General features: G+C 31.9%; 1 long non-coding RNA gene across 1 annotated transcript; it reads left to right on the forward strand.

The window, feature by feature from the left end:
- Nucleotides 1–4,607: 4,607 nt before the first annotated feature.
- LOC108523010 (uncharacterized) lies at nt 4,608–8,720 on the forward strand. The gene is made up of 3 exons (XR_001883666.1): nt 4,608–4,772; nt 7,577–7,626; nt 8,637–8,720. It is a non-coding gene; the product is annotated as an uncharacterized LOC108523010 (long non-coding RNA).
- The last annotated feature ends 315 nt before the right edge of the window (nt 8,721–9,035 follow it).

Consider the following 9,035-nt stretch of genomic DNA (forward strand, 5'->3'; position numbering starts at 1 on the left):
AGTAATTTCATTAACACAAATTTTCTGCTTCACTTTCCCTACTTTCATACTTGTACGTTCTAGATCAGCACTTCCATATATTACTTGTACCCAAGTTCTCATCTCTGAGTCTGTGTTTAGGCCCACTCAAACTTGGCATAGAATAAGGCAAATATACTTTGTTCATTTCAGTTACCTCTATTGTGAAATAATCAGTGCTAGAGATAGAAAACCTGGTCAAATTGAACGCTGCCAGACTGTAAAATGACCTTCACATACTTACTGATTTTTCCTCTGCGTTTTAACAAGGGATAACCTACAAATAAAATCTAAAAATATTTACAGTGTATAATAACATATTTGGATGTATGTAGACATTGTGAAATAATTAAATCAAGCAAATCAATATATTCATTACTTCACATACTTCTCCTTTATTTGTGATGGGAACATTTAAGGTCTGCTTTTCTTTTTTAGGAATTTTCATGAATATAATCCATTATTATTAACTATTGTACAACATGGTTATTACAGTTAATAATATATTGACTGATTTTCAATTTGATTATTTAACATGTATAAATCAAAGTCCTCTCATAATCAATAACCCTTTATCACAACTATCTAAATGAAAATATTTAAGAAAATTGCCATTTATTTTAGTAATATAGGATAGAACATAATTCTATAATAATAAAAATACAGTAAATTTGCTTATCAATATTATAACTTTTATTTTCTCTTTTGAAGTATTTCTGCCTGGCTCAAATTTCAGTTACTTTACCATTGTCGATGAATTCTGTTCCAAGTAAGTTCTATTTGTCTTTAGTTTCTCTCTTCTTGTCATAAAGAATAAAGTGCTTCCCTAAGAGGAAACCTAACGGAAGTGATTCACGCTACCTGTCTTAAAATAAATTTGTTTTTATATCCCTTTAAATTAACTTGAAATATTTATTCTACCCATAATACATGATCACTTACAGAATATGAGAGTGAGAATGTGCATTCGGGGTTGCCCACAGCCCAGTTCATTTTGAATAATTGTAAATAGTAATACCCATACTTTTTTTTTTTTTAATTGGCTAATGCTGTAAGGCGGCATCTGCCATCAGCATCCTCATATAAACTCACCATTGCCACAGCATCTGTTCCATCACATAATGTTCTATTTCTGTGTCTCGCACATTTAACTAGCAAGGAACAAATAGACTATTTTAAAATAAGTTGCCAGTGTTTCCAAATGAGAACACAAACCGTATTTGCCAGAAAGGTACGTGACAGGATAGGAATAAACTATGACTTTTGACTTAAAGGAATATAAAAAGTGAATTAGTTATTTCATTTTTATTTAGATATTAAGACTGGACAATTAAATAATTGGAGAACAGTTGTTGGATTAAAATTACTCTACTTTTAAACTCACTTTTTCTAATATATGAACACAGTTTTCACTTTGTATTTGAAATCTATTAATATATAGCAAAAAAGTGCGATAAATATATTTGAAAGTGGGTAGATTTAGTCTAGTTAATGTTCTGTGCCAAAAACTTCTCCTGGGATATAATGAATTAGAATTAAAATATGAATTCAGCCATCCATCCATCCATTCATTCATTCAATAAATATTGATTAATCACACTATGTGTCCTGGGATAGTGTGGATACAATAATTTTAAAAGCTGTGAAAAAAGTACCTGGTTTCCTAAAGCTCATGACAGATGAGGAAGGCAGAGAGTAAGTAAATGCATAAAACACTTAAAACAAATAGGTGACCTAAGAGCTGTGAAGAGAAATAAAAAAGGCAATGGCAGAGGATGCCAGCAAGAGTGTGCTTCCTTAGAAAAGTGATCTAGGAATAGTTTCTGATTAAGTTGAAAATGCCTCGTGAAGTTAATAATTAAAATCAAAGATTAAGAAAATATATAGTCACTTTTTTCCTTTAAAAGGAGCTTATTAGATAACATATTGAATGGATAAAATATAGTAAGTAATACACTAGGCAAAATCCAGTTAAAGAAGCCATCCCAAAGAAACAATCAGAAAGAACATGATCTACACACACATTTTTCAGCTTCATCTGCAATCCAAAGGCAAAATGTAAAAGTATGCAAGAAATCTCTTAACAGGCCAGTCCCTAAGAGGGCTCACAATTGTGTATCAGTGCAAACATTATATTTTGATGCAAATCCTATACATAGGCTTATATGACAGTGGATAGATGACTTGAATTTTTTGTTTTAGAAAAAAATGCAGCATAAATTATTAGGGCCACGTATGTTAAATTATTATTATTATTATTATTATTATTTTTTTTTTTTTTTTTTTTTTTTTTTTTTTTTTTTTTTTGCTCTAGAAAAAAAAAAAAAAAAAGCATTTTGGGCATGAGGGAAAAAAATATGTCCAAATATAAAGAAGGACATCCAATGGTGAAAGGTAGCAGCATTTTTGTGGGCACATGGTGTGTCACTCAATGAAAGAAATGACGTGATAAAATTCTTTTGAGTCCATTTATGTATTCCAAGTTAATTTCATTCCAAACAGTATTCACTTCAGATAAGGAGAATTGGGCCAAAAAAAAAAAAAAAAAAAGAGAGCGGATTTATGGTTTTTTAATGCGGCTGGTCCACTAAGCATAAAACATTACTATTATTTTATTATGTGTATATTATTTTTTAAAGCCTAGAAAATAGTACTTTATATGTAGAACATATATTCTATATAAGCAGGAAGCCATGTTACATTTAAAGTAAGACTTAAAATGATACTACATTAAACTAGAATTTATTTTCTGAGCAAATAAATCAATAAGTAAGGAAATCAACGGAACTATTTGAGCAAATGCAACCTCTTACTATAATGTTAATATGCGATCTTTTAAAAAAAAATATTTACAGTCTAGTTATAACAATACCAAATATTAAAAATAAAATATGGGTGAAACACTAAGAGGTAATAACTAGGTATTATATTTAAGACTGAATTACAAACTGGTGTTGTGTGCATATTGTCACGGTAATTATACTCAGGAGTAAAAATGTATGGATTCTTACTTTACCACTGCAGTGTTCTAACAGGGTAGGGTAATTTTTAAGCCTCACTGTCTACATGTTTAAAGAATGTAATATGTGAAGGAGAAATAGGGAAGGAGGGAGAGAGAGAAACAGACTCAAATGAGGTAACAAATAAGGAAAATATCTGAAACTCTTTTGGTTTTGGTTTTCATCATCATTAACATAGTTTTTCAGAAGGGTACACTTATTGATTCATTTTTCTGTTGATTAAACAGATTTTTGCTGTGCCTCAATTATAGGGCAGAAACTGTTTTGGACAGTGAACACATAGTGCAGAACAGACCAATCCCCTTCTCTGAGCAAGTTTACATTCTACGAAAGGGAGCAGAAAATTAAATAGATATATTCAATATCAGATATTTGTAAGCACTGGAAAAAAGCAAAGCACAATAAAGACACGCAACATAGTGGCCTGTGGGAGAACTATTTAAAAGAAGGCAATTGAAATTCTAAGAAATGGCAATAAGAAATCCTAATGACATGCGAGTGCAAACTATAAGGGGTTTTACAGTAAGAGTGTTTTAAGAAAATGGGTAAATAAGTGCTGACATCCTAAGGGAAACAACTTGGTGTGTTGGAAACAGAGCATGAAGGACAATGTGAAAGGGACAGCATGGTAGGAGATGAGATGGGGGCTCCATGTAGGGGGCCGGAAATGTAAAGAGGATGGAGATAGCCAGTAAGGGCTTAGAGAGAATATAAACTTTACTATGATCTGGAAGGAATGTTGAGATTTGTATGTGGCGGGGTCGGGGTCAGGGTGAGCAGGGGGCAGGGAGGCTGAGAGAGAGAGAGAGAGAGAGAGAGAGAGAGAGAGAGAGAAAGAGAAAAGCAGCGGCTCCATGATAAGAGAAACACGAAAAATAAAATAAATAAAACAAACTTATTAAAATATCAAGGGTGGACGGGCAAGGTGTCTCACGCCTGCAATCCCCGCACTTTAGGAGGCTGAGGCAGGCAGAAACTTGAGCCCAGGAGTTCGAGACCAGCCTGGGTAACATGGTGAAACCCTGTCTCTACAAAAATACAAAAATTAACTTGGCCTGATGGTGGGCGCCTGTAATCCCAGCTACTCAGGAGGCTGAGGCAGGAGAATCGCTTAAACTCAGGAAGCCGAGGATGCAGTGAGCCAAGATCACACCATTGGACTCCAGCCTGGATAATACAGTGAGACTATCTCAAAAATTGATAGATAAATAATAAATAAATAATAAAAATTAAAAAATGGAGTTAGGGTCATAATGTGAACTATATTAAGACTGTGAAAGATAGGAATAATTTAGAAATAAGCTGACATTAAATGGCTGTTTGACATAAAAATTATCTTGGCAATAGTAAGAAGGATGGTTTGAAATGACAAACACCTTAGATAACCTCATCTTAACCAAACTATGAGTCAAAAGCAGCCAGAAGAGGATGTATGAGCCAGAGTAGCTAACTGATTTAACACAGAGATGACTAAATCTCACTGGATTTGCATAGTTCATTTGTTTCTTGCTTACATCACAGAAGAAACAGAACCTCATGGGGATGCTGCTTCACAGGGTAATCTGGACTTCCAGGATTCTTGCAAATTGTAGCTTCCCCCACTCTATGACCTTGAACTCTTCCCCTTTCAGCCAAATGATGGGAAGAATATGGCTGGGAACTTTGGAGGGTGTTTATTGTGTGGTCCAGGAAGAGGAGCAGATCACTTCGTATTCAATAAACTGGATTTAAGCGGTGAGGCCATACATCACTAAAAATGCATGGAAAATGTAGTCCATTTGTGTGACCAGGAACAAACAAACAAAAAAGAGAGAAAATACAGTCAGAGATATGCACACACATTAGACATAAGTAAGTAGCACAAAGAAAGTGTAGTCAAAACATTATAAATATTAAAAAGAACAGCATATACAAAATAAGTGGTACAAAGAAAACATAAAATATACAATATAGACACTGTTGCTCTTATTTTAATATTTTTTTGTAATATAACCATAAAAGTCATTATTATTATAAAAAATATTTTGTACATCATTGGGGCAAAGTATAATAGAAATATCTTACTTTTATTAATGTAATAACTTTTCAATTGATTTTTATATTTTCTGATTTCCTATCCTTTCATAGAGTAAATCAATGTAGATCATGACATTTGGATAACATGATTATTTTAATCACTTATTTTTTCTGTGTTCCCTAAGTGAATAATGCTGTTACATTATGTCTTCATTCTAAAATGCAATATGTGTATTCATCTGTGTAATTTTGTTTATTGAAAACTTTGTTTCTTACCAATTATAAGCAAAAAGAACTTAAGTTGAGAAGTCTTTTCTTTTAATTTAAAGCAGAGATGTTATGAAAACAGCAATTTGGTATCTGAAACTATTTAGAAGCATCAATGAAAGCAGAATTTTTAAATATATAATAATATTCTTTCCAGATAATGTAATAGTTTTAAGTCCAGAAAGGATGTTAAAATCACATATGGCCTTACAAATGTGACCAACGGACAGTGCTGTAAAATGACCCATGAAAAAGTGGTTAAATTCCCTGTGTCCTAAACATAATTCATCATAGTAATAGCAGCAGTAATAGAAATTATAATAAAGCAATTATACTTTAAAAATTTACTTTGACATAGAAATCTATTCTCAAACACATGATGCATTAAGTAGCAGCAATTCTTCTAATCTAGAAAACACAAGACAGAGTTACTGTTGATTGCATTCAAGAATACCAGTAATTAAACTTATTCCAGTAAAATAACTATGGGTTTTGCATCTTTTGTCATTCTCTCACATTCATTCGTTCTCTCTCTCTCTCTCTCTCTCTCTCTCTCCATTATAATATATGGGTACACTATTATGTAATGTTTAAAATATGATTTCACCTTATCATTAGTAAGTTCTAATATAGATGGATGTTTTAATGATGTTAATCTAAAGCAGTGATTTTTAAAAGCATGTATTCTAAAACCATAAAATTTAGAATAAAGTAAGTGTTCTCAAAAAGTTTCCAGGTTGATGATTAAATTGTAACAGTTTAAAGTAGCTAAAACATTGAAATTTTGTTTCTTTTAAATACTACTATTTAAAAATGGACATATTATGTCAGTCCTTTAATTACATGAATGGGTCTAAATATCAATGACTCGATACATAGCACAACAGATTTAAAAGAAATACATAAGTTGCATATGTTTATTTCTGTCTTTAGATTAAAATTACATCCCAATTCCTCCACAGGATTTTATTTGACTGTATATAATACACTTAAATATTTTGTTTAAACTCTTTCATTGTTTCTCTGATATAAAATGTGTGTTTAAACTTAAAATCATGTTTTAAAATTTCCTAGGAGCATAAGATAGTAAAAACTAAAGAGTTTTAAAAGTTATTCTAGCTTGACATGTCTTTCCTATTACATATACAAGTAACATACAGTTGATCAAAGAGCTTCTATCATGTTTTGATAGATGAATTTTATTTATCATGAGAACAGTGCAGAGTTCAACATCCATTCCATTTCTTTATGAAAAAATAGGTCTGAGCATGAAGAAACTATATTCATATAAGTAAATAGATAGAACAAAAGTATTTGTTATAAGCATGTAACCAAATCCTTAAACCCTGAGTTTTGTACCAAAAATCTATGCTGATTTCCCATTAAAATATATTTAATGAGCTGTCTCTGATAAGATTATTAAATCACTAAAATTGGTTCTCCTTCAATTTTGTTGAAAAGTGTGATTTAAAAAACACCTGAAAAAGCATTTGTTTTCTAGTCATCAGAATTATTCATTTTCCCAAATCTGACATCAATATCTAGTTTATCCTGTGTGCATCTGTGTATGATTGTGTGGATACGTGTGTAAAACACTGGAAAAATTTACAGCTTGGCAAAATACAAAGTAATTAGCCATAGAATAGATAAGTAGTATTCCTTTTTGGTATAAAGTGAGAATAATCTTAATTGAGAAAGAGAAGATAGGAAAGGAGTTGCTTGAATCAGAAACCTTATCAGTCTTGGAATATATACAGAAGTGAGGATTGGAAAATTAATTTCCTTAAAACCATCTGTGCTTTTATCTTATAACCCCAGGGTATGTATACCCCAGTTAGAAGACAACTGGTCTAAGGAGGCTATTTGTAAATTCTTTGGAGGCTTTGAATATACAGAAATTTGTCCTCTGCTTCGTCCCTTTTTGAGTGGTCACATGCCACAGATGGCATGCAATGTGTCCTGTGTAAAGTGTAGAAGCTCCACATCCTGGGGAAACTGACAGTGTCATGCTTAATCTTTTATTTTCCTGAGCATTTGGTGACTTCTTGAAGTTTGCATATGCATAGTTGAGTGGACTTACACACTATGATTTATAGTTTTAATTAACCATACTCACAAACTATATGAGTAGCTTACAAATATTTCTGTCAAATAAACATGTATTAAAGATAATATAAGATTAATAATCCACATATAAGCAACCATCAAAAAATTGCAGTACTGATATTTATTAACCAAATTCATTATTTTTGTAGGCCACACTATAAGAAAAAAGTGATGACAGTCTAAACTGAAAGTACAAGAGGTAAGCAAGATTTTTCTAAGTCATCAAAATGATCATTTGAAGTATAATTGCACATGTTAATTAATTAAAATAATTTCCAATAATTATTAACTCATCTGTATTTTGTGATGGTTTACAATGTACGTAATCCATTAGTAAAGAACAGAATTACATACTTCATAAATAAATAAACTTGTGTTGAAATATTTGTCCAAAATATTTCAGTGATAGTGTGTTATCAAAAAACTGGGGGGCAATTGGTCTATAGAACAAGGTTGTGTTAACTTTTCCATATGATAGAAAGAACAGTAGGTCACTAATTGCCTGTCTAGGAATTTATCACATTATATCCTCTCTATATAAGGCAGTAAATGAGAAAAGAGAAGAATCAGTGAGGTTTAGGAACAGTGTACGATCAATGATGCTTATAACAATATAATCATGCTGTCCTACATATGTCAATAGTATAAGTGATATTACAATTTTCATAATAATTTATTTGCAAATAATTAAAGAAGTGACTTTTAAAGCAACATAATATAAAGGTTGGCGAAAAGTGTGTAATTAGACACAATTTTCTTTTAGAATGAGTGGTTTCCCAGCAACATTCTTAGTCAATGTAAATTCCAACAGAACTTCCACAGTATATGAGTCGTTAACTGAACACATTTTTGTTTCAAGCAGGCATTCTTACCACAGAGAAGCAGAGGACAGCAGAAACAAACAAATCTTTCCCAGTTTCACAAGCTGGCCACAGATATCTTCATCAATTCATTCACAAATACAGATTTTGCATTAAAGATTTTATGTGTGTGTTCTATAGAGCTTGGTAGGCATTCTGTTTAGCAATAATACTGCCATTAATTTATATGCTTTAGGTCAATGAATATTGAACAATGAATAGTTTCCTTCCACTGCAAACCAAATTATAGACACTCAATTCCTAAAAGATCCATGACTTGAAATACTATTGTGTTCCAATGTAATCAGTGGGCACCTAAAGTGTCTTTCAATAGAGTTCCTTATTTCAGATCTGTGAACTGCACACAGACAGAAAGGATACAAAGAAAGTGCGATAGAACTCAAAGCAAAATTCACACAACTGAGAACACCTAAACGCCTGAAAAGGAACTGGAGTAAGTAGATAGATTTGTCTTCACTAATTAGCAGTTTCGAAGCTAGGAAAGATGTGAGCACGCCGGACTATAAGGTGGAAGCTGAAACTAACTAGAAAACAATAAAACAATTCAGTTCTATAAAAAGCGATAGGAAAGAATTGTAAAAATTGCGAAAATGGTTCTTCATTAGGCATTGAGCTTTTTCAGCCACACTTGCAAACACAATTATAGCAATTTTACCAGTAGTTGTGTGCAAATTTGAATACCAATTATACACACACACACACACACACACACATATATATATATATA

This window comes from Rhinopithecus bieti, unplaced genomic scaffold (assembly GCF_001698545.2).
Source record: "Rhinopithecus bieti isolate Rb0 unplaced genomic scaffold, ASM169854v2 scaffold_63560, whole genome shotgun sequence".
NCBI lineage: Eukaryota > Metazoa > Chordata > Mammalia > Primates > Cercopithecidae > Rhinopithecus > Rhinopithecus bieti.